The following is a 25881-nucleotide window of genomic DNA, read 5'->3' as shown; positions in this document are numbered from 1 at the left end:
AGATTAGTGCATGTTACAACAGTGGCATATGAATATGCCTCTTTTTTTTATATATATGCAATAATGCATGTTTCCTGGTATTACAGTTATACTTGCAGTGATGTAAAAAACGAGCACCACAAGCATTGCAATAAAATGGGTAACACGAGCATGCAGTTGTAATGACCAAAAGGAGAGATGGAACAGCTTCCAAACTCCCTAACCCGCCCTCCAGAGCAAGATTTGGGTGGTCATAGTATTGGCAGATATAAAATCTGTAGAGTATGTGTGGGGTCCAATGATTCGCGGGCGGTGTTGAACAGTCATAGTCAGCGTTCTCTGGTTGACATGCATAGCGATATTTCGAAATCGTGGAAGAGAGGTTGGCCCCCTATAGGGAACTTTTCACACTGCCGAGTCAGAACCAGGTGCTAAGCATGGGTCCATAAGTGTCTATCTATGTCGGCCTCTACTCCAGAGTCTACAACATGAACCTCATTGAGGTCAGTGAACCAGTAAACCTCCCGCCTCTCCCATCATATCCCAGATACTTGTGCGCGGAACTGTTCAAGTAGTGCATTCCAATCAAACAAGGTTGTTTTCTTGTGGAGGTCTCTGTACTCTTCACGCCGCAGTGCATGCTTTGCATCACTTTATAGAGAAGCTGAATAATGTAATAGGAGTATCATCTATTTCTCTGAGAAGCTAATGTTGCATCACAGGTGTAGGTAAGGTAGGACTAACAAACATCACATCAAGACCAAATTCAAGACTCACTGCACAATATGGCATCTCACATACAGACAGAAGCACCATAATAAATCCTGCCTACTTTGCAAGAAGTCCCATTACAATGGTGGCCAAGAGAACAAGTTGTTACATATTTTTCCTCATGGTATTAAAACACACCTGGTGAAGTTCTTACACCTCATTATAAAGCTTAGGAGGCATCCAGTTGTATCACTTTGGTGGGGCCTGTGCCAGACTGGCAGGTGACATCATGCTATATTTACAGATCTCCACGTGTCTGGAGGAGATCGCGGTGTCTTCTTTGAGGCCTCCACCACGAAGACTCCTCTGGAGGCACTATAAGATTGGTGAGCAATCACTATGTTTCAAGTGGTGGCTGAGAAGGTTTTTTTTTCATTTTTCAAAAACAAAACTCCCAAAGCATGAGTTTGCTTGAAAAAAATAATGATAATAATAACATAATGGCTCTCACACCTTGGGAGTTTACTTCAAGCATGTGGTAGTTATTTTACTTTTATCTGTTCAGGACCACAAGACTTTTACTAGCGGTCCCAAACAAGAAATAAAGTGTGTCATAAATCCACCCTAAATAAGGGGGAGGAGGCAGTGTGAGGTACTTAAAATGACTGTCCAGTGGGCCCAGGGCTGTAGGTCTAAGGTTTCCACTAGCAGAGCCAGTGGGAGCTTAAGTTGCAGTGACATGACAGTTTCCCTGACTCTAAATAGAGCAGTCAGAGTAGCAGTTTGGTGGACTGGGTAGTCTTCCACGTTTGCGGTGGAGTACCCTGTGGTGTGAAAAATGCTATTTGACCCCTGTAGTCTCTATGAGTTTTCTTTAATTCGAAAAACACCTTAAAATACAAATCACTCTTCTCCAATGTTTAACTTGAGCCTGTGGTGTCCACTGCTCATCACCGGCACTTGATTGTCAACACTGGCACTTATGACAGCCTGCCAAATGGTGGCGCTGTTTCGTGATTAACACAATCCTTGTTTATTATTTCAATATACATTAAAAGTGACTTGCCGCCCGTGCTATTGTTAGAGCTTTAGGGGCCTGGGATAGTCTGAATTGTCACACTTATAGGCATATGATGGCTATTAGTTCTGTTGGTACAGTCATTGGCAGCACAGGCAGGGACAATTAGTTGTGCAAGCTAAAGTAGCCCCTTGACAAGGGCCCTGGCACTTATGTTTTTTTTATTTATTTTTTTACAAATTAAGCACTGTCCTAGAACCACATACTTCCCTAGAAATAAGGTAGCGACGGCCCATGCTAGGAAGATTCAGCCCCCCTCCGTTAGAGAGAAAATGTTTCACTTCAGCTAAAAAAAACACGCCTGTCTGTGCCTGGGAGCGCCAGTCTGTGTCTTGTGTCAAAAAAGACATTCCCTGAAAATCTGGGAGCTCCTAGTTCCTTCTACAGCTCGGAGCTCTGCCTGCTCCCTGCTCAAACAACTGTGCATGCAAAGAACTATGTTAAAATATTTACATATTGGAAATCATCTAATTATGCATTTGGAAATGAGATTTGCAAATAAAGAATCTTTATTTCCAGTCACAGAAGAATCCTTGCTTAACTAGGTAAGAAACAACCCTTGCCTCCTAGGATATTATTCAAGGTGATTTCAGTTCTCTTAAGGCAACCATGAGGTAAAATGTACTCACTCATCCATTGTGCAGGACTCTTACTGGTTTTACAGTGGATAGGAAGATGATTGTCATGTTTTAACTATTATAAGTGTATTGAACAAAATACATAGCACCTGCTAATGTAAAACTTTACAGCTTTAGAAATGTCATAGTTGAAAAAGGATTGTGCAGCAACGATAGTTTGCTTTCGCTGCTGTGCATTAATTCATTTGGAATACATATGAGCCAATTGCATTCCCATAGTCACCAATTACTATTAAGTAATATTACTATAATTCACCATTAAATACTAGTAGCGGGCGTTTTATTATAGAAGGCATGTGTCAGTGAGTGTTACATAGAGATTAAATGCTATATGATTCACTCATTTTATTGTTCTGTTAATTTCCTTACAAGAATTGGGAAGAATATATGCTTATTTTCTTCTAATTGTATTTATTCTGATACTATTTGGTTTATCTAAATTGGTTTCTCGTGCTTAATGCTAGAGTCGCAGAAATACTTCTGCGAGTCTATCCAGCGAACTTCTCGTTATGTGATTGGCGTATTTGTTGTGAGTGTTTGCATTTGTTCTCTTAAGACTGCAAACCGCTAATTAATTAGCCATTGTTGACTGTGTTTTGTAAAATACATTGCTATATCTTTTTACTTTGTGTCAGCGGCTGTCGATTAGTCTCATACGTTCCTATTCCAGTCAGTCCTAATTACTTCTAAACCAAATTACACTGGGATGTGTATTCATTATACTGCTTCAAATAAGTAAATGAATGCTGGCGTCACCTAATTAATCAAACCTCTCAGAATGCACTGACGTAACACACAACTACAAGATAGTAGCCAAGGGAACAAGGAATACGTGGAGAGCAAGAGCGAGAATCTCTCCCTCACATTCTCAGCCTCTACACCTTTCTCCCCACCTCACCTTTTATCCCTCCCTCATTCTCTCCCTATCCCTTTATCCATTTTATCCTCACCCATAATACCACACTCACTCCCTCCATAACTATTCCTCTCCGACCTGATCCCTCTCACACACTCCCCCTCACGCCCTCGCACATTCTCTACCCTTCCTTCTCTCCCTCAGTCCCTATTCCTTCCTCTCGACATCACTTCCTGTATCTCCTTCACTCACCCTCTATTACTCCCCAGTACCTATGCTTTATATGCATTCCTTGCTTCCTATTCCTCTCACTCACTCTCTGTCGTTTCCTGGATCCCTTCAAAACATCACATACCCACTGCTCAACCCTCACTCACACCACATTACGCACTCACCCACTGTTCCTTTCTACTTATTCCCCTTTTCTATACTTCTTCCTGAAGACTTCTCTCCCTCCTTTTCCCATATTCCTCCTCAATCCTCACCCTTCCTCATCAATCGCTTGATATCACTCCTTGCTTCGTCTCCTCTCCATCCCTAGCTCACTCTCTAACCCTCCCTCACCTACAATCCCTCCCTCACTTCGCCAGGTGGTGCCACCCTTTTGAAAGGCCCATGCTGGTCTTTTGTTGATATGTTGTGGCTCTGTGGAGGCCAGGTCATGGCTCTAGGACTCTCGTCTGCTTGAAATGACCTGTATTCTCGTTTAATATGACAATTCTGATGATCATTTACGAAGACGATTGACATCTTTAAGCACTTAATAAAGTGATTAGTCTATTATTGTGTTTTAGTTTTCTAATTCAGAGGGGGGCACACATTTTCTCATCTGTTTATATCACTTCGTGCGAAAACACGAGCCATGTCAGTACACTGCTTGATTTAGGTTGTAACCCTAACTCACTCCTTATGCTTCCCTCACCTCATCTTCTCTAATCTCTCCTTCCCCTTTCTGTTCATAGTTCCAATTCTGTACTAATGAAGTGCCCTTCAATTGGGCGAATCCATCATTAAACCAGACCCTAAAGACCAAACAGCGCCAAGGGGCGACTAGAAATGGTCCGCGTTCCTCTTTGTTAAATTTCTCTCAGGTTACATAGCATAGTTGGATTTCAGTGTTGCTATTTTCACGGGTCCCTTTTGCGCATACAATGCACAGTGATTCAGTCTGAAATATCTTTTAATCTAAAATATGTTTTTTTGTATCATAACTAAATGCAAATCTCCGAATTCAACAAGGAATGTGATGTGAGCAAACAAGATAATGATCCCTCCGGAAAGAAAATTCATAAGTAGCCCCGAGACAACTTAATTCTTTAGGTTTACAAATGGTGCTGTGATCGAGTGCGACAAGTGAACCAAAGTGTAAATAAATATGTGGATGAAAATACTGAATCAGAATAATAGCAAACAGACACAGTTATATCTCATCATTATTTGTACACAACCTATGGTCAATTTATCGATGCTCCGTTGAACTTGCTGAACTTTTAGTAGGAAAAAATTGTATCCAGCACATAAAGGTAGCCACTCATGTCAAAGGGCATACTTTAGACCAGGTCTGGACTGTCAACCTGGAAATCTCCCATCTACAGATTGTTCCTTGAACATGGTCAGACCGCTACCTCATTACCTTTTCTACCCCTAACGTCCGTCTAAACAATGCCCCTCTGCCAGGCAATTTTATGGCCAGAAATTGGAGTCGAGCAGATATCGATGAACTCTGCTCCTTGTTAACAGTCTCAGCCCCTATTACCCCGGAGGAGTCCCCCCATGTCCAAGCGGAAAATATCAACACCTGGTTGGACTCGGCCAGAGACAGTATAGTACCACTAAGGAAAGTTAAAGCAAAGAGGCCTCATGATGCCCAACGCTCATTTTCGGCAGATCTGAAGGCAAAGAAACTAGCCTTGAGGAAAGCGGAGTGCATATGGCGACGTGACTACGGCCCGAATCAAAAGGCCGCTTTTGTGCCTCTACTAAGAGACTACAAAACAACTATCCTCCAAACTAAGGCAGAATATTTTTCTTCTAAAATATAAAATTCAACCAATAAAGCTAAGGACATCTTCTCCATAGTGGATGAACTCTCCGAATTAGATCTTGTCATTGTAAAACCAGTTCCCTCACAATCTCTATGTAACTCGCTCAATACTTTTTTATCAAGAAAATTGTCACCATCAAAGCTAGCATCCCCAAATCTACTACATTCCTGGTTTCCCCTCACTTTCGCACAAATTCTGCGCTCTTAGACCACCTTCCCCTCATTACTAAAGATGCCTTCCTTGCCCTACTCAAAAGAGTCGGATCTGGCTCTCCTACAGATAGCTGTCCTCCCTTTTTCCTTTGAGAAATGTTCTCGCGCTGCCATGACCCTCCTTTACTGCTTCTCAACAACTCCCTTGCCCAAAGGATTGTACCCAATTTATTTAAGATGGCGGAAGTTGTTCCTATCCTTAAGAAACCCAGCCTAGACCCACTAGCACCCGGCAGCTAGCATCCCATCTCCCTGCTACCCTACCCGAGCAAGGTTTTAGAAACCCATGTTGCCACCTGCTTTAGCTCTTTTGTAGAGCAGACACACTATTTGGACTCCCACCAGGCAGGTTTTTACCTGAACACTCCACCGAGTCCGTTATTTTGGCAGTTCTGGATGAACTGAGAAGGGGGGCGATCAGGGTACTACCCAGGCCCTGGTGCTTCTCGATCTGTCATCTGCCTTCAACACGGTCGATCACCATCTCCTGATCGACCGTGTAGGCCGCTCTGGGATTCAGGGCTTGTCTTTGAAATGGACTACTTCCTTTCTCAGCAACCGTTCTCAATCGGTGCTCCTTGCTAGCTTCAGGGCAGAGCAAAAAAAATTGACCTGACCCAAGTGGTTTTTGCCCTGGTCATCGCGCGTGTTGATTATGCAAACTCCCTGTATATTGGCATCCCGGCCTACCAGTTACACTGGCTGCAACTAGTCCAGAATCAGGTAGCTAGGCTAATTTTCGGCCAGCCAAAAGACCGTCATGTGAGACCATTGTTGAAAAGCCTTCATTGGCTTCCTTTACCCCAACGCTGCCTGTTCAAATTGGGCTGTACCATCTATAAAGCCCTTTCAGGACGTGGGCCCACTTTTATCACCTCAAACATACAGCAGTACACCCCCCTCACTACCTACGGTCCTCAAATAAGAACTTGTTGATCCCCCACACCTTCAAACGAAAAAACATGGAGGGCTTAGATACACGACCTTGGCCCCCCAGTTCTGGAACACCCTCCCACCTAACCTGCGTACCACCAATTCCTATACCAAATTCAGGAAACTACTTAAGACCTGGCTATTCACCCAGGCATACAACTGAAAACTCATTCACTATCTTACAACTGCAGCCGTCCTCCCTTAGCGCCAAGAAACCGCCTGGTGAACATGCGCTCTACAAATCACCTTTAACATAACATAACATAACATGCAAAGCAGAGTTGCCTGAACCTTTCTGAAGTTGTTACAGGAGAAGGGTAAACCCGGTGTCACTGGGACCTGGGTGCTAGACTGTATATATTAGAGTGGTCCCAGTGTATTGGTGGTTTTTACATGGAGGGGAAAAAAGGCAACTTAAACACATCAAAAATATTAAATAATGGAAAACACGATAATATTCTACCAATGTTATTTAATCACATTGGAGATATGCCTTTATGCAGAGAATAAATCGGAAGGGAAACCTAACAAGGCAACAGAATTCACATAAAAAACACATAAATAGTGCTTAAAGAAGGGGGGAGGGAGTGCAAAGTTGGTAAGTGGTGGGAGAGAAAGTTTGTGGTGGTGACAAAGTATCACAAGCAATTCTGGTATATATTGTTCATATACCGGATGGTCAAAGTACACATATTATATACATATTTGCCATATAACACATGAGGTCACAGTCTATTCATTACTGTTGATTGGGTATTGGCAAGTGTTCTAAATGTCGACGTTTTGACACCTCTTCCCATAGGTATCTTGAACCTTACTAGCGGGGTCTTCCTGAGGACAAGTGAGACGTGGTAAGGGCTGGGGACACCTAAGGAAAGAAGGATGGTGTGTCATTACCTAACTACAAACTAAAAAAGTATTAATAAAACTAAGTCCCAAAACAATGTGCAGGGTTTCTTAATATTACCATGAGTGCTGGGTCGGGCGGGGGTCTCTCACAAATCAATCATGGAGCAGGGGGGCTCCATAGCTCTCCAAGTCAAAACTGTGGGATAGGAGTGAGACGTCACCTGTGTATTAAAGGTGACGGTTAGCCAAACTATTAGGCATGGATAAAAGTTTTCTCATTCCAATTTGAAAGGACCACTACGCACTTACTTAATGGGCGTATGTAGCATAAAAAGTCCCGATATATCAAAGGTTATCTTTCCTGGTGGGCAGGGTAGTCCTGAAATTCATTGCAAAGTGTTGTCAAGCCCGAATTAATCAAGGGTGGCATGTGGAATACATTTAGGGAGGAGAGGAAAAAAAACAGCTAGTACAGAAGTCCGGAACAGCATGGGGTTAGAAGAAAAGGACCAAAGTGGTGAATCAAATTATCGCTAGTGGCGGGCGTGAATCAAACCGGCACCGGTGTTTGGCATGCATCGTGCTAGAGTGGGCATTCAGTCTGGAATAGAAGAGAGTTCCATGTCTTGTTCCGAGATGATGAAACAGCGTCTCAAGGTGCTAAGATTGTGAGGGTGTCGCTTGTGTGAAGGTCCGCTCCTGGTGTAAGTACAGCTCGCCCACCTTTCTGAAGCCAAACAGAGTAGACGTGAACCAACACAGAATTCCTAAGGCAGAGAGCAAAAGCTTTTTCAATCAGATAATCAGGAAAAGTAGTTTTGGCAGTATTTTCATAGCATAAACCTGGCAGAAGGGCCTCAGAAAGCTTCACAACAGAACCAGACTGCATGACACTTTTTTAGAGAGTACAGGCCAGATGTGCAATAATTTTTCCGGTCACAAAAGGCCCAATTTGCAGAATCGGGCAGTTTGCTCCTGAAAAAATGCTATTTCAGATGTACTAAATGCGATTCGGTAAATTATTACAGATTCGCAATTTGCATTTGCGTGTGTTGGATGTCCCTTCCAAATATCGAATTGATATGATATCTATTACTGTTTTGCAACCAAATTCCAATTGGAAAACAATAATACTTTACCACCATTTGATGGTAACCCATTCAAAAATGAGAATGTTGAAAAAATATTTATTTAAGAGCAGGATGTGGTCCCATGGTCTACAGCCTGCTCATAAAAAATGAAACTAAAGCGTTTCATTTTTTTTTTCTTTTCAAACACATCCCGTTTCCCTTTAAGGCAACCAGGCTTCATTAAAAAAAACAAATATTGCTATATTTAAAAGCAATCATAGACATGGTGGTTGGCTCTACCCAGCAGGTCACTATCCCTGTGAAGGCAGCGAATTCCAGTGGGTCGCAAATTGCACCCTACCTCATTAATGTGCATGAGGTAGGTCTATTTGCGACCCACTAGGAATCACTGATGAAAGTCATAAGAGTTTCATACATTAGGAATAGCAATTTCCTAAATGCTTTTTGATATATACAAAACACAAATTGCGATCGGTAACATGTTACCGAATCGCAATCTGTGATTAGCGATTCCGTATTTGGAAATGTCGAGTTTAGGACGTCCCTTCCAAATACAGATACACAGTGGTATATATGAATGTTTTGTGACCGAATTATGCTTGCAAAATATTAATTTTTTTATGGACCTCTCAAGGGTGGTGGTTTATCCATTCGCAAATGGGAAGGTGTCCCTTTCCTTTTGTGAATGCTGAAACATTTATTTTATAAGAGCCGACAGTGGTCCCACGGGCCAATACCTACTCTTAAAAAATGAAACTTTAAAGTCCCATTTTTTTTTCTAAACACATCCTGTTTTCCTCAAAGGAAAATGGGCTACATTGAAAAAAAAAGTTTGCTTTATGAAAAAGCAATCACAGACATGGTGGTCTGCTGACCTCAGTAGTCCACCATCCCTGTGATGGCTGTGATTCCTAATGAGTCGCAAACTGCGACCTACCTCATTAATATTCATGAGCATGGATAATTTGTGACCCACCCTAAATGAAACTCAATGAGTTTCATATTTTAGGAATATCGATTTCCTAATTGCAATTCGGACAGAATCACAATTAGGAAATCGGTATTCCTAATATTTGTATATCTGGCCCCAAGTGATTTGTCCAGGATCACAGAATAAGCCGAGACTTGGACTTTGTTCAGATGAAAAGTGGGAGTAGGGTACTGCAGCTAGTTGTGGTTACAGTGCAATAAATCACTTGTTACGAGACAAAAAGTAATAATAGTAGTCAATCTTTTTGTGAGGAAATTGCATCACATTTTTGCCACAAAGTGGAACAAATATACAATCAATTTTCTGCCTCTTGTGACTTTAGTACTAGTAAAGGTTCCACAAGTGCCTCAGATGCGGCTAGTGCTAGTCCTTCTGCTAATCTCAAACAATTCACAGCCACCACCCCGGACAAAGTTATTTAATTCCACTAAGTCAGGATCACTGTTCGACCCATGCCTTCTTCCATATTAAAACAGATTCCAGCTCCGATTACAATACTCTTAGCAGGCATCTTTAATGGGATGTTCAGCATGGGTATCTTTGGTGATCTTTGGGAAAGGGCCTCTATTTTACTGCTCCTAAAGGAATCAAATTTAGACCCAGACAACCCAGCCAATTACCGCCCCATTTTTAGGTTACCTTTCCTAGACAAACTTGTGGAAAAACTTATCAGCACACAATTATCAAAGTTCATTCAGGATAATCATCTGTTGGATCGATCTCAATTCGGCTTTAGGGCTGAACATAGTACCGAGACAGCACTAATAAAATCAACAGATGAGTTAAGAACTATCTGGATAAGATAAGGGGGGCTCTGCAGCATTTATCCTCCTGTATCTGTTGGCAGCCTTTGATACATTTGAGCATGTCACTCTTGTCAACCGTCTAAATAAATTGGGCATCGCCGACAAGACCTTAGCTCTACTTCAATCATGTCTGACTAACAGAACTCATTTAGTCATGCTAGAGAACTTTTCATGTAAATCTTTCTCACTCCTGTGTGGGGGTACCACAGGGATCTTCGATAAGTCCTCTGTTTTTTAATGTTTAGGTTTCAGAGTTGGCCCCTCTGATCAGATCTTTTGGCTTTTCCCCGACTTCTTATGCAGACGACACCCAAATTGTGGTTGCAGCCTCGAACAACATTGAAGTAACTACCTCTCAGTTTCACAACTGTATGAGAGTAGTTAGTGGCTGGATGGGAAAGCATTGTCTCAAGTTAAATGCAGAGAAAACCAAGGTGATATTCTTTGGTAATAACCCTTAATTCTGGAGCCCGGCATGCTGGCCAACAGAGATGGGAACTCTCCCCACCCCTTTACAAAAAGCAAGAAATGTATGCATAATAATAGACGACAAACTGAGCTTTATTAAACACATTAGCTCAGTTGTCTCGGCCAGCTTTAACACTCTGAGAATTATTAGAAAGATCCTTCCTTTTATCCCTCTGACCACCAGAAAAACACTTGTCTCTGTATTAATACTATCGAAATTGGATTACTGTTATGGTCTTTTTACCAAACTTAAAAAACAACATATGAAGAAACTTCACAGTGTACAGAATGCGGCAGCCAGGCTTGTTTTCGATCTGCCTAAATTCCACCCAGTTTCATCGGCCATCCAGGAACTGCATTGGCTGACGGTAATTAACCTGCAGCTTAGAGCAGAATTCCCCTGCCAGGGCACAAATCCTTCTCCCCCTACTTTGTTAAAGCATGGATTTGAGGGCACGGGGATGATATCAGTGGGGGCAAGCTAATCCCTTCTAATTAAGTCACCTCTGGGGCAGGTTCGGTGTCGAACTCAACACCTTGGGTCCTCATCTTTGGGTGATCCTGTGCAGAATGGAGCAGAGGTTGTTTTGGGGTTATCCACGCGGGTAAGAGTTGAGCACTGGACAATATTATTTTTCACATGCCTCCATAGTTGGAGGGGTTAAACTATGGACGGGGTAGCATGAACACCCATTGAGCAGCAATTTCTTGATGTCTATTGAGGATCCCATACTAGGGCTAGCCTGACTGTTCGCCAAACACTTATTACTGCTAGCCTATGACTCTGCTCCTCATTGATGGCAGGGCTGTGCTTTGATGTTGGGTGTTCCAGAGCATTTGTCATGATGCACCATGTCGGGCTAGAGCTGCTTGGTCAGTTCGGGCGTGGGCAAATTCTGCCAAGCTCATGCTTCCCATTGCACATCAACACATTTTGTGTTTTGTACGTTCACACCAGCTGGTCAGCTCCATCGAGTGGTAGAAGGGTTCATTGACTCTATTGCTTGTCGCTAACAAATATGTTGCACAGATTTGCATCCTCGAATCCTTGTCAGTTACAGCCTTCCACCCTTTTGAGGTGGCTGTTAATGAATACATCATTCAAATAACATGTAAAAGCACCCCATTGCAGGCAATGATGCTCTCTTAGATTCTGAGTGTGGCTATATTTGGTAATATAAGGCCTGTTAACAGGGCGGCCATTTTGTTAAAGGGAAGAATGAGACCATTTTGAAATACATCGCTTTTGCGATTTGCGGGGAATAGCGATCATTATGGAAATCATCAGTTTCATCCAAAGTTTGTATTCAAGCTTCAGATTTTCAGTTTCAAGTGAAGGGACTTTTACATTGTTTTAACATATACTGATGGTCACGCCGATCTAACCATGCCTATTGTTGTTGTCTTTTCTTGCTTTCCTATGTATCATAGAGCAATATTGCTGCGCTCTTTACTTGGGCGCATTTTTTGGCATGTGATGGTAACCATTACGCTAGTGCCTGCTGTTTTGGTCTGAGCTCTATGGCCATACAAAGCCCTAGCAAGGTTATGAATTCTCCCATCGCAAATTGCTTACTAGTTTGGGTTCATAACTTGCTTACTCGTTAAGGGCTAATTTACCAATCAAAACATTATTTAGCAGGGCACCGCTTTCAGTGTTTTAATACAACATTGGGCTGATTTTTTGACCTAGTCCATGCTTTGTGCAGGGAGTAATGCCAGAGGAGGTCTGTATTATGATTCTTAATTTCATAGCCTCCTTGGGACCACATGCTAAATCAATAAAGTGCAGCGGTCCAGCTGGTGCCCTTGTACATTCTTCCTTTTGAGTGGCCGCTTATTTACTTTCTTAGCTAGTCTGGGAAAGTTTAACACTGCTATTTGACCTGCACTAAGAGGACCCAATATGGCTAATCTAGGCCAATTTATTTATTGTGCTTTGCCTCTAAGTTTATTTTAATATGACGTGCTGTAGCTGTGTTTCACAAAAAGAAACCTGCTCGGATGAATTCCCCCATAAAACGTATTAACATTAAGTAGTAATAGAAAACACAAAGGAAAATGCTTTGCGCATGCATGCACTAACGTGAAATAATACATGAAAGGACTAAAACCGTATTTACATTGTGCTTTGAAAGAAATGAGAAATAATGCATGACTAAGCTGCATGTGCATTTTGTAGTTTGCATGTTGCATCTTGCTTTGAAATAATAAATAATGCCGCTTTTGCTGAAAGCTTATGCTAATAATAATAAATAATATCCACATTTGTAAAGCGCACAATCACCCGTTAGGGTCTCTAGGCGCTGTCGGGAAGATTAAGCAAGCTATTGCCCAGAGTCACATGGTGCTGGGCTAATCTGCCGCCGGTGCCAGGGATCGAACCGTGATCCCCAGATTCCGGAGTCAGTCGCCCTGGCCGCGGCGCCACACCTCTTCCTCCTATGCTAGGAAGGACCGTTAACAGGGAACAGCGCAAAGGTGGGTGGTAAACAGTGAAAAGTGCATTACCAAATAATTAATGAATGTTGATGTTCCATTTGTTATAGTGGACTGGATGAGACACCATTATGCTTAAGTTAGCCCCATAAAGGAGGGGCTGGAAAAAGAACGAAAATGTTATGACAGATACGCTGAAGGAGAATATTGAGTGCCTGTCAAAAGGATGTGACCAACCGTGGGACTAAAGACTCTTTCAGCCGACATTGCTTAAAATTATGTGCAAAAATGTTGAATGGTAACATGTAATAAATCATGTGAACAAGACAATTATGAAGTAATGGGAATGGATGTAGAACAATGAATATGCCCACAGTTTGAATGAAGACACAGTGGTGTGACAGACCACCCCCTAAGTCCATCAATCAACTGTTGAGTTATGTGAAATGTTCCAACTGATGTGGGATGGACATGTAGGTTTTGGGGTATAACTAGGGTGCCTTTAGGGGTGTGGTTTAGATTTTCAGGGAGAAAGAGAAGGAGGGTAAATGCATCACTGTTCGTCGGTTTGCAGAGAGGCCCAGCTGTTCCTAACCCTGTCCTTCTCCTGGGTCCTGAAATCTTTGTTCCCTGATTTTGTTTCAGGGAACCCCCACCATCACCTTGGCCAGGGGGGTAGTTTTCCACTGACCTTTAGGTTTGTATTATTCTGACTCGTTCTTGCAAAATCACTTACAAATGTATTTTGTCTCTGAATCCTTTGTCTCTTCACCTATCCACTCCGTCATAGGTATATTGTCACATATTATTTAGATGAAACTTATGTCTCTTTATGTCTCTTTATCTATCCCCTCAGTTAGATGTATTTTTGTTTCGCATTTAATTTTGTTGAAACTGATGTCTCTTAATCTATCCACTCCTTATGCGCATGTCATATTTGAATGATGAGTTTGTCTCTATTTGAAATTGCTGATGTTTTCTCTCCCTTTGTGAATTTCATTGCTTGCATTTGTGACCGTATGCATTGAGCATTTTTAATCATTTAATTTTGAGATAAAGCTTTATTAACTTTACCCAGAGTCTGTGATTATTTAGCTAACTGAATAGTTAGTTAGATAGTATTATCATTACCATCAACTATTCAACTAATTGGTTCATCGACCAAATAGAAGGAAAGTTGATGTATAAGTTAGATATATATTTTATGTCACACATGGATTTTGAAGGAAAAGAATTGATTGTATATATATATATAAATTGATACCAGCGCATCAGGGAATCGGGTGAATTTGTATGGACCATTGTTCTGTAATATTATCGAGTATTGATCCTTGATCAGGTATTGGTTTCGCGCTGGATCAGTTGCATAGGTCTAATCGGTGCGGTTGCTCTAGAGGATCCAGGATTTGATTTGGACAGAGAGGAAGAGGAATGGGAGGTTTGCACAACAACTCCAGAAGAATTGGGAGTCATTGTTGTGTTCTCCATAACAGTGTTATTAGGATGACTTCTGCTGCTTGTCCCCTGATCTGCTAAGTCACTCCAGGAATAACCAGAAGAAAAAGGCGTAATTGCGTCCCGGCCAGTTGCGAGAAAAGCAGAAAGAGCAATTGATGGACGGAATGCTGAACAATGAAAACATTCTCCCCCGGTCACAGAGATCTGGGTCCATCGTTTTTTTACTCAACACGCCACCCTCATCTATAAGCAAAACAGTCTTGACCCTGTCCCTCATGGAAACAGTCCAGCCATAACTTCCAGGCCAATGCTTCCCTGGACCAGAAACAAGCATACTAGAACTGGCTTCGGAGTATCACCCCTCATCAGCCAGGCTGGCTTGAATCAAGTGGCACAGTGAGCACAGGATCCACCCCTTTCCACTGAGGGCGACAAAAAGAACAATTGATGGACAGAATGCTGAACTGGGGATGAATGTTTACATTGTTCAGCATTACGTCCATCATCTGTTCTTTTTGCTTCAGTCTGAGAGAAAGACATCAGTTGATAGGCTAGTGGATCGGGCCGCCCCCATCTGTTAATAAAAACTGGAATCTGAAAGATCAAACTGTAAGTTAAAAGATCATTCTTGCCTTTATTTAGAACAATGGTGAATGGAGCTTCCACTTGCTAGAAACACTGAGGAATCTGGAGTTCCCATCCTTGATCTGTATTGTCCTTACCGGGAAAGTTAATTGCTAGGACTAAAAGGTTGTTGGTCAGGCGGAACCTTCTCACAATGTCCACTGGAGCACAAAATCTCGTATCCGGCAAGTGACTGATTTATTGAACTTCTGAAACATTTTAAATTCGAAGTAGATTGCAACAGTAAGGGGTCTTGACAGTGAGAGAGCGAATTGCAAAGGATCCCACCAAACGCACAGGACAGTTGATGTGTAACGCAGTATCTTCTAAGTATCATCTGTGTCCCATGGAGATCTCCCTGCATCTTTCCCCTCAACCAAGACTGCTGGCATCTGATTTGATTACTAGGTCCAATGACAATGCAAAGATAGCCTGGTTATTCTTAGATTCCATGTGGGCTGGCCACCACTGAATCTCACCTATTGGAAGAGGAAAACTGCTTGGGCAAAAGAGACACCCTTTTGAAGATGCTGGATCTTTAATCACTCTCAGGCATGGTAATGAAGTGGTCCCATGTAGATCGCTTGAATGGATGGTGAAAGAAGGCCCTCCAAGTGAGCTATCCAATTAAGCATGACCATATTTTCAAAAGCAGTCTGCAAATCTCTTTCTTGATGGCTTTGATGTTTTAATCTGTATGAGAAATTGTTGGTGAGGTTGAGTGTACAATGAATTCTAGAAACTTGATTTGAGTGTTTGGAGTTATGATGGATTTCATTTGATTTATCACAAATCCCAAGTCTTGTAGGAGTGAGTGCGCCCCTTTTTCCAGTCGCTCTGCCTGGTCCTTCCCACATTTATTACTAAGTTGTAAACTTTCATTTGTGAGGATCTCCCCATTGAAACAATAGGAGAGATGGAGGTGGAGATTTACACTTGAACGTTTGTGAATTGCATTTTGCAGTAAGTAAATAGTACTACTGAAGTACTACTTCACATACTAAAAACTGCAGTTTGTGAATTGGGCCTGCATTGTTCGTCTTCCTCTGAGGTGAGGTCAATAGAAAAGTTAGGGCTACCCTGTGACATTTTCACAGTGGGAAAAAAGATGGCAGTATCAGTTCTAGTACCCGACACAGTAGAGCACCCACAATATATAGTGGATTATTTGTTACTGCCCACCCGAGGTACATTATGGTGGGGGGGTTGGCCATCAGTGTGACACAGGCTCAGGTGGAAGCAATATTTATACATTTAATTATATCCCCAGCTTTAAAGAACCCACTCTACGATTTTTGCAACCTAGGCTCTTTATAGATCTGGGTGTCAGTAGGTGCCTGGAAAGGGTTAAGGACCCAGGGAAAAAAGTGCCACCTCAAAACTCTTCTTGGGCTGGCCCGAGGTTGGAAAGGGAGGAGAAGCATTCATACAACAGGACTGGGCAGTGCAAGGGTGTCCTTAACAAAAGCCAGGGGGGCTGACCAGCAAAAGGGCAGAGCCAGAGTGCTGACATGAACCAAGCACCTTAGCCTAAACTGAGGAAGGTGCAGAATGGTGAAAGGGACAAGGAAAGCAGGCAGCTTGATAAGAGCGCAAACACAATTTTTGCTAAATATGGCAATCATAATTCTGAGGTAAATGGGAGGAGAGAGGCAGGTCAAAGAAAAAGCACAAAGCTCTTTCAAACACCCAAGTCTGGGCAACAATCAGGTGTACTAGGATCTGCGTTGCTAATATAAATCTGCGCGAAGCCAATCCACAAGTAAATAAGCATAAATAAATAGATTAACAGGTAAATAGACAACCAATAGTGCCAGAATTAATAGGAACATTTGAAAGGTATACTTATCATAGCTGCTCCGAGCAGCAAGAAAGAGGATGTGTAACAGTAGTGGAAAGGTGGGATTTTTCTTCTAGAGTCTGCTTACCATTCTCCAAAATCCCGTCACAGGTCGACTGGACCTTTTTACCTGTCATAGAGTGAATTAGGCAACCTATTTACCACTAATCGATACTTGCAACATTTCCCAATTATCTTCCCCAAAGGACCACTGACTAAGAACCAGGTTTAAAGATTTATTACAGAAATGAAAACAGCTGAAGATACAAACACCTCAACACGAGGTTCAAAAGGTAAACGGGCACTAATACAAACATAATCCTACGGAAAAGTCTTAGGCGGCTTATGAATAATACGAGAATCAGTTCCAGAACCATCAGGCTAACAAACATTGCTGTAACTTGGATTCTGGTATGCAATGGAAAGAAAAGTCAAGTTAAAGCTATCCCTATCCTATACTAAGTGACATCCCTACTCAACAACAGCCCATCCTAGCAAAAAGGTGTCAGCCGTGGTGACTTCCAAAGAAGTTCACTCACGTTCTCTTGAATCAGGTGTAATTCTCAATCCTAGCTAAGCTCTTTGCCATCCAACCGCTCTCTCTAGCTCCTCAGCCCATCTGCTCTGCGTCCACCCTCGGGGTGCTGTCCCTAATACGAAACCCCAAAATGTGAGCGACACGCCTTTCGGTACAACCCTCTCGAAGGTGTTGGTTTCCAAAGTTTTCCACTATGGCATTCTTCCATCCTTGTCCGTTAAAACGTCCTTGGGTCTCAGGCTCTCCATCGCTTCAAGTTGTATCCTCAAATTCCTGGTCTACTCCTCCATGTCTGAGTCTAGCATTTCTAACTCTCATACACCATGGGCCCTTCTACTCTACTGTCTACTTGATGGTGCACCTGCAAAGGAATACATGCAATTTGGCTCACATTCCATAAATGTTGCAAAGTTTTCTAAAGGCATCTTTTATAAAACATTTCCACAGCTAAATGCTAAGCAAGACTTTTTTCAAACAGGCCTGCACGAGTTTCATGGACTAGGCCTCTACTTGATTTATAGGCCCAACATCTTGCATGAGCAATCGCTTGGTTCCCTAAGCCTCTAACCTTAACAGCTAATGCATTTTCTACTTTGCTAGTTATCGAGCATAAATGACACAGTTATACATTTCAATAAGCAAATCTGAATGCGCGATAGTGCTTGTTTAAACACGCTTCTCATTAGTGAAAGATTTCATTTCAACGACATCTCTACGTTAAACAGCAAGTGTGGATGTAATTCATAACCTTGGCTCTTCAGATTTCTAATCCCAGTTACTCTAGTTCTCCATCCCACATTGCATCTAAACATGATTAAAAGTCCTCTATATATACGGGTGCTGACTACTTGTACATATGATGCACCCCTACAAATTTGTCTTTAAATGGCGCTCTCTCAGTAGTCAAAAGTTATACTGGACTATGATTGGTGGATGAGTTCTATCTTTAGAGTAGTAGTTGTTCCTCTTAGAAATATGGATTTCTGATCCTTTTACGTTTCTTTATTGAAGTTCCAATATGGCTGTAATTAAAGCAAGATGAATGCATACTCTGAAGCCTCTGGTTCAGCCATAGAGCTGTTTTCATTGACTAAACCTCAAATAAGTGAGTGTTGCTAGAGCTGCCTCTTTGGAACTGGTGAAGCCAGTTCAGGTCCTGGCCTCGGCAACTGCTTTATGTTGCATGAGCTAATCACAGGATCTTCCTTTGCCTTAAAATATATCCATAGTTCTGTTCCCCTGGGGCCAATAGGTATTTTTTTCTTCAACTTTAACTTTCAATTTCTGTAACATGGCGATACATTTTATACATTGCCAACATAACATGCATAGTTACCACAAAGTAAAAATCTGAACAAATATGTAATCAATTGCACTTATAGTTCTAAAGTCGATGCACATTGCAGTGATCGCCATATTAGTGGCAAAAGCACTATACAGTGGCAATGTGATAGATGTCTGTGCAAGCTAAGGTTGATTGTTCATAGTGGGTAAGTATGCCTGGAGTGGGGCCCATATGTCCAGTAGGTGGGATGGATGAGGGAAGCAGCAGCAGGCCATACGTTTCAACGTGATCACTACATGTCATTCCACCAGCTTTCACAGCTTGAGCCAGCACTGCTTCTTCCCTGTAATGTTACTGTAAATCTACCCAAAATCAGGGTGAGTGTAGTAAACTTACGGAATTGTTTCGGTATCTCTTTCACTTACTCCAGGTTGCCCTTCAGCAAATTTACTACGGAATCCTCGGTGGTGATCAACTTTAGTGTATCTAGCAATTCACTTCAATGGTAGTGATTATAGGGTGAGCCCATGCCTTATGCAGTAAGTCGTCATTGGAATCATCACATCTAAAACAATTTGCATTGTCTGATAATCAAAATCTCATTATGTTAGGGGGGGTGTAGTAAGCCCAGTGAATATATTTAAGTTGGATCACTCTGAATTTACCATTCAAAGATATGTCTTTAATCCGTTGCCATAAGTAAGTCCATTGTTTATCAGTAATGATGTGTTCCAAATCAAGCTCCCACTTGCTTTTTAATGATGATAGCCCCACAGCCACTCTAATCATACACATAATTGTACGGTTGTGTGATCAATTTAGCAGGGTTTGGGTTCGCAAAAATGTAGGTGTGTAAAACTTTTTCTGTCAGATGGAAAGCCAGGATATGCTGCACCGAGTGACCCTCACAAACTATGGTATGTCAGGATGCCCATGGATGTAGGTCTGTCCCTCCCCTTATAAAGCAGTGGCCCATATAGAGATCACCAATAGTGCGTAAGTCTGTAGCACTGAGATGTCTAACCACGCCACTATCCATTGTCATCGGTATCACGAGGTTATGGACAAGGGGGAGGTTTGGTGAGTACAGAGGCACATTATGTAATTAATTGGCTAATGTAGAACAACCCCATTTAGTGCTATCCTGTGTATGTATGAATGTCATGCACTAGACGTCAAGGTGTTTTTAATATAATTGTTCGCAATGGTGTGGGGTGGGGCCAGTCCCACTTTCCTGTCTCCAAGTGCGGCTGCCTTCTATGAAGGTGCCAGTAGTGTACACATTGCACCTGGACCTACGAGGTAGTAAAGCACAAAATGAGTGGCCACCTCTTTTATAACGAGTAGTCAATTTATACCAAGCTATTCTAAGCTGACTGCCCACCCACACCAGGCTCAGCATCACAGATATTAGTTGATTAACGTAAGCATGTGTGAGAGAAATTTTGAATATGTGACATAATTTTGGAAGTAGAATCATTTACTTTAGTGCTACCTACTAACAACAGACAGTGGCAGTGTGATCAGTCAGTCAACCAGTTGTGTAATGGATGCCATACACTGCCCATAGTTTTCTCTAATTAAAACTGCAGGGTCTCAAAGATATTGAATTCCTAGGTATCTAACCGGTTCAAGTTGCCATTTGTTATGTTATGTTATGTTATTTTATTTTGTAATGCGCACAGCTACCCAACAAGGGTTTCCCAACGCAGGCCAGAACAGAAGCTAAGAGATATCGGAATTAGCAATGTAGATTAAAAAAACAGGTTTTTAATTGTTTCCGGAAGACGGAAAACATCTTCTCCCTCCTCATCCCATCAGGTAAGGAATTCCATAAGGTTGGCCCAAGAAGAGAGAATGAGCGCCCTCCCATTCTCGACAGTTTAAACCTCGGGATTTCAAACAGTTCTCCTGATGACGAGCGAAGCAGTCTTCGGGGGTGGTACTCATGAACCAGATCTTGTAAATATTTGGGGGCAGAGTCGATCTTTATTCTGAACATATAGCATAAGGTTTTACATTTTATGCGGTGTTCTACCTTAAGCCAATGCAGTTCTCTCAGGGCATTTCCCATGTTGGACATTCTGGGAAGGCCGCAGAGCAATCTGGCTGCAGAATTTTGCACCACCTGAAGCTAACGTAGTACCTCTCTGTTAGACCCCAGGAAGAGAATATTACCGTGGTCCAGGCAAGATGTTACTAGAGCCTGAGTTCTTTGGGTGTCAGCAGGGATCATCCAGATTATTTTTCTTGGCCATTTTAAGATGGTAAAACAGGTGGCTGCTGTCTGATCTGCCTGTTGTTTCATTGACAATTTATTGTCAATAATGAAGCCTAGATTGCATGCCTGAGAGGAGGGAGTAGGTATAGGTCCCATTTCAGCTGGCCAATGTTGGGGGCCCCAGCGTTCAGACCCTTTTCCAAAAATAAGTACTTCCGTCTTTTCCCCGTTAAGCTTCAGCAAATTTAGTTGAATCCATGCTGCAATCCTGCGCAGGCCTATTGCAGATTAGAAGGGTCCTGTTTCCTCCCTGCTGATAATGAAAAGATGATTTGTGTATCATCAGCATAAGAAAACAATGCAAGCCCTGCCGCTTCCGCAATCATTGCTAATGGTTGCACATAAATATTGAAAAACAGCGGGCTAAAAATAGAGCCCTGTGGCACACTGTACGGGGAAGAATAAGATTTTAAAGAGGCCCTGGTGGAGAACACCTGGAATGTGTGTTCCGCTAAAAAGGAAGACACCCAACAGAGCGCCGTCCCAGCGATACCCAGTGCCTGTAAAGATTCAAGTAATACGGTATGAGAAACCGTATCAAAAGCGGCACTTAGATCTAATAAAATAAGGGCAACTGTGTCGCCGGCGTCCAAGCGCTGGCGTAACATCTCAATAACACCTAGCAAAGTGGTCTCCGTGGAGAACCCTGCTCTGAATCCTGATTGCGAATTGTGCAGAAATTGAGATGCTTCCACAAACAAAGATAACTGGCCATTAATGTGTTTCTCCAAGAACTTCGAGAAAGTCGGGAGCAAGGAAATGGGTCTAAAATTAGATGGCATGGTCGGATCTGCATTTGGCTTTTTTAACAGAGGTAGGACCATTGCATGTTTCCAGACTGTGGGCATCTGTGCTTCTCTAAGAGAAGCGTTTAGTAACCCCAACACTACTTTAAGAGCAGGTTGTTCCATCTGAAGAAGCACTGAGGCTGGAAGCAGATCACATGGAGAACCCGATTTAATACCAGTTAAAATTTTTAATAGGGAACCCATATCCAAAAGATTCTCCTGCTCCAATTTTAGCCGCGAGACTTCTGACCCGGAATACATCCGGGTAGTGTTGACACATTAATTCCCCCTAGTTGCTGATGGATTAGTTAAACTTTGTTTATCAAGAACTTGGCAAGGGAATCGCATTGAGGTTCATCAAGAACAGGCGGACTAGGTTCAGTACCAGCACCTGCCAGCTTGTTAACCATAGAAAACAGTCCGCGAGCAATTTTTTGCCCCCGAAATAGACGAGGAAACATAATCAGCACGTGCCTTTTTACACAATGCATGAAACGCCGTCGACCATCCAGCGCGATCATAGGCGCAATATACGAAGTGGTTCACGAACACCACATTGAACCAAACTAGATACATACTCCTGGAATCACCTGGAAACTCTTTGTACCAAAAATTCACTGTATATATTTTTGCACCAGTCACCTTGCGCCGCCCATGCTGTTCACATTGTCACATGCGTCGCTACCTTGGTTTTCACTCACACACCTTGAGCACCAAGTGCAATTTGGGTTGTTCTCAATCTTAATATTTATGTATTGCAGTGCTGTAATAACTGTGAAATACTCTCTTTATGCTTTTGTCCCAAAATGCTTATATAAATGATGCCTTGAGCTCATGCCATAATCATATAGAGTCTCCTTGTCTCCTTCTGGATAATATTGTATTCATATCCACACTAATCGCCTTCAAATTATACCAGTTGGGATACCATATGTCTTTACTTCAACACCTCATCAGCGGTAGCAAGCACTATATGAATGCAAACCTTATCCCTCTCAATCCAAATAACTGACTAATATATCCACCACTCAAATTACTTTCATATTTCACTATACTAATTCGCCACTAATCCTTTATGGGTTCTGGAGTAGCATGCTACTCACCAAAAAAGTGCTTCAACACCTCATCAGGTGTAGCAAGCGCTATATAAATGCAAACCTTTTCCCTCTTCTATACCTCCACTATCCTTTTCAATCCAAAGAACTGGCTAACATATCCACCAATTAAATTATTTTCATATTTCAATATACTAATTCACCACTATTCCTTTATGGGTTCTAGAGTAGCTTGCTACTCGCCAAAAAAGCGCTTCGACACCTCATCAGGAGTAATAAGCGCTATATAAATGCAATTACAATACAGTTCAATACAATACAATACAATATCCCTACCTCTGTTTTTAAAAGTTTGACATTATCAAGCTTTTTGACCGTGTGGAACAATCTGTTGCCTCTTTCCTAGGAGTTTGTAGTGCAAGTAACACAAACAAGCGAACACTTTGCACTGCGGTTCACTATCACATGTTCGAGGAGGACTTCACCGGGCAGTAGGTTTGTTCACCATTTGATAATTTTATATATATATTTTTTACATGAGAAACTATGGCCAGTGAATTATTTGGTCTATGAGGGACTGCAGATGAGCAGCATCACCATCCTTCTCCTTCTTCGCTAGTCCACTGTTATACTACTCCAGGCCTTCCCAGCCCTCCCTGTAGGTTAGGGTTTTGCTTTTCATAACAAGGACATCAGGTCTAGGTCACTCTGTGTGGAAATAGTACTAGCTTGGTGAATACTAAAACTAGAGTATATACTTGTGTGCATTTGCATCCATTTAAAAATGACATGCATGTTTGCACCCTAGGACAGAATTGCGTTTGTTTCTGAACTTCACGTGTCCACATCCCACACAAAGGTTTGGTGGGTATTTGGGTGTCATAGAAGGGCCGCTTGTCCTAAAGGTCTGTAGCTTCTTGACTTCAGTCTGACTTTGGAAATCTCAGAAGTAGATGGTGTTTTGCCATTTACCTCGATGACAGGTTGTCCACCAAAGACCGCTAGGGCCACAGTTCAAGTGAATGTGGAGCTTTCATAAGGGCAAGTGGACTGGTATGTTGGTGTGGCTGATGAGGGGTGGGGGTGGTCCATGTCATACAGAGAAACCCGGAGGCAGACTCTGCCAGGCTACAGACCTTTCAACGCTCCTGGCCTCTCTGCTGTCTCACCGGCCCTGCCGGCAGCCTAGAGCAACCAGTCATTAATCAACCTGGCCCATACATATCGAATACTGTGGACATTTAAAAAGAAATCTGAGAGCTCACACAGCCCAGCTTACTTACCCGCAGCCTGAAGCAATATAGTTGCCATCACTGGTGCTTCCTCCTGACTTTCACCACAGTCCTGATGAAGTCCCTTGTTATGTTATGTTATGTTATTTATTCATTTTTATAGCGCACGGCTACTCAAAAAGAGTGTCCCGGCGCTTTTCTTGGAGAAAGGCAAACAAGCTGTAACATAATAACATAACACCAAATGAAAGACTAAAAGAACAGTAAGCCAGGAGTTCAAGAGAGAGCGGCTACTGAGTAAAAAGCCACGTTTTAAGGCCTTTCCTAAAAACCAGCAAGCTAGTGGCTCCCCGCAGGGCCAGCGGCAAGGAGTTCCATAGCTGAGATGCCAGCAATCCAAAAGAGCGCCCGCCAAGGCGCGCTTTCTTTACCCGAGGGACAACAGCAAGGTGCAGGGCTTCTGACCTCAGAGACCTGGTCGGATGATAGAAGACCAGTCTCTTTTGGAGGTACTTAGCTCCCCCCTTGTGAAGAGCTTTATAGACCAAGGTAAGAGCCTTAAAGGCGATCCTCTTGCGGATGGGCAGCCAATGTAACGTTGCCAGCAATCCCGAGGCACTGGAGCGCCTACTAAGGCCGAAGATTGCCCTGGCCGCGGCGTTCTGCACCACTTGAAGGCGCTGCAGCAAGTACTCTGGAAGGCCCAGGTAGAGAATGTTGGAATAATCCAACCTGGACCCAATCAGAGCCTGAACTGTCAGCGTCCTATGTTCCACGGATAACAAAGGAAGGAACCTCCGCAGCATCCTGAGGATGCCAAAGCACATACCCGACACCCCCAGGATCTGAGATTTCAGGGTTAACCTGTTATCCAACTTCACCCCTAAATTCTTTGCAACCTGAGAGGAGCAGGATGGAGGGAACATATCCCGTGGCCACCAAGTCTGCCAGTCAGGTTCGATGTCACACCCAAAGAAAAGTACTTCGGACTTGTCGGAATTGCACTTAAGGCTGTTTAGGTGGAACCAATGAAAAACAGCCCCAAGGCAATCCCGAATACTCTCCCCATCAAAGTCGCCTCCTCTCGTACAAGAGAAGAGGAGCTGGGTGTCATCCGCATAAGATACGATCTGGGCACCATGCGACTCCACCAGTGCCGCCAACGGGGTCATAATGATGTTAAAGAGGGTCGGGCTCAAAATAGAGCCCTGAGGGACCCCGACTCCCAGAGGCGGCATCACGGCGGAATCAGGCGGGGCCCAGATCGTTTGCCGGCGGTCGGCAAGAAAGGAGGAAAACCAGTCGAACACCGTCCCCCGTATGCCTATCTCGCGAAGTCTTGCGAGAAGACCATCATGGGGAACGGTGTCGAAAGCCGCCGACAGGTCTAACATCACCAGCATGACTTTGCCCCCAGAGTCCAGAACCCCCTTAATGGTTTCCGAAACCTCCAGGAGCGCAGTCTCCGTGCTAAGATGGGGACGAAAGCCCGATTGGGTGGCGTGCAAGATCTCATTAGATTCAAGGAAATTGGAAAGCACGCCTTGAACGTGCTTTTCCAGAATCTTCATGAGGGCCGGCAGCAGGGAGATGGGCCTATAATTGACTGGGGCCTTCGGGTCTAGGCCAGATTTTTTAAGCAAGGGAATCACCATCGCCTGCTTCCAGGTTTGCGGGACCTCAC

This window comes from Lissotriton helveticus, chromosome 5_1 (assembly GCF_964261635.1).
Source record: "Lissotriton helveticus chromosome 5_1, aLisHel1.1, whole genome shotgun sequence".
Classification (NCBI taxonomy): domain Eukaryota; kingdom Metazoa; phylum Chordata; class Amphibia; order Caudata; family Salamandridae; genus Lissotriton; species Lissotriton helveticus.
This window is presented reverse-complemented; position numbering follows the sequence as displayed.